We start from the raw sequence: 1,775 nt of genomic DNA on the forward strand, positions 1-1,775 counted from the left end.
GCCACAAACTGCTGCAGCCAGTGTCCCAAGTAATCATGTTCAATCTCTTTCTCAGTGAAGGGGCAGTCAAACTTTTTCTTCAATGCATACATGTATAAATCTTATTTTTTTCTCTAGCATATAATAAAAATTATAAAATGAAAAGTCACATCCAAGTGGAAACAGTGGATTGTAAACCTTACGTACACTGTTTGAATCAAGCAATCAGAACACATTAATCTCTGGTAATATAAGATTCCTGTCATTTGGAAATTAAAAGTAGGACTTTTTCATGTAAGCCACTGTTGATTTTAAAATTGTATTGTTAATAATCTTTTTTTTTTGAAAAAAATTTAAAAGAAAACTAAAAATGTGGTTCTTTCTCTTTCTTTCTCTTTTGTCAGTAATAGGCCATTTGCACTGAGAGGTCATGTGATATCGTTTTTATGAAAACGAATAAAAGTAATATGATTTTACCTTCCAAAAACGATTAGTGGTTCACATGTTAAACAGAATAAGAGTGATTTGGTTTTTCAAACTCGCACCGTTTTCTTAAAATGGGTAAGTTCATAGCAGATCACGTGACCAAAATGTGATTTTTAAAAATTAATTATGCATTACCTCAGCTTACCAGTTTCAGGGTAAACTGAGATAATCAATTGAAAGTGCAATAAAATACCTCCCTTAAATGAGTTTCCTGTCAAATTTCGGGTGTAAGATAATTTTTATGTGCTCTGTCAACTTTTGGCATCAGCAAGATTCCAACTGATTGTTTAATGGGAGGACTGGTCACATGACCTCTTAAAGCAAGTGGCCTATTAAGCTTAAACTAACATGTATAATAAAAATGGGTTTCTAGACTTAAAAAGTTATAGCAGTGAAATTTATTTTGCTGACTTTCAAAATACTGTTTTAAAGAATTGAAAATACATATAGGAACATTGAATGACTTTGGTTAGACTGCCCCTTCATCAATGCCACAAGCCAGGACAGCAGGCCTAACCATGGGATTTTCAGCAATAGATACAGGATCTTTGAATAGTCCTGGAGCCAATGGTGTCACATCATTCAACTGAGCTACTGTGATAAAGTTATTTTCCTTCCACGCTTGCATTCTTTTGATGGCAATTTCACTTGCTGGTTTGACATTGAAGTGCTTTTCTTTTATGTGAGTCATCATTTCTTGTGGTTGATTCATTTTTGAGAGTACACGTATCTCTCCACATATGGGACACACAGTTTGGAAAGGATTGAGCAAGAAGCTCTTGCTTCCCCATGTCTTTTCAATTCCACTTTGGACCTTGTCAAACTCCATCATAAATCGAGGGTCAGTTTCCATCAACTCCCGACATTTTGCTGTCCAGTTCGCATTTACACAGCCTCTTTTTCTTTTTCCCTCCTCATCATGGAGACCCATTTCTCTTTTAATTTCTTTGGACACAATTTCCTTGCTTCTTACTGTTCGCCTACCCATTGCAATAGAAATGTTCCCAGAAATCTGTGTTTTCATAACTACCTTCAACTTGGAGAAACTGGGAAGGAGGCAGTACGCATTGCCAAATCCCTCTGAGTCATCCATGTCTAGTTCTATTTGTAGCTCTGGATTCTGAGGGAGGCAGTAGCCCACAGAAAAGTAGCCCATTTTGATGTTATAAAGCTTGCTGATTTTCTCCATAAACTCTTTGGATGTCATATCCTTCCTGACATTAATCAACTTGAACATTTTTGAATGACTGCTTTGAATACTCCACATTTTGCTTCCTGGTAAGGCTGAACAACAATGTCATGATTTTTGA

The sequence above is a fragment of the Montipora foliosa genome, chromosome 6 (assembly GCF_036669935.1).
Source record: "Montipora foliosa isolate CH-2021 chromosome 6, ASM3666993v2, whole genome shotgun sequence".
In the NCBI taxonomy this organism is placed as follows: Eukaryota; Metazoa; Cnidaria; class Anthozoa; order Scleractinia; family Acroporidae; genus Montipora; species Montipora foliosa.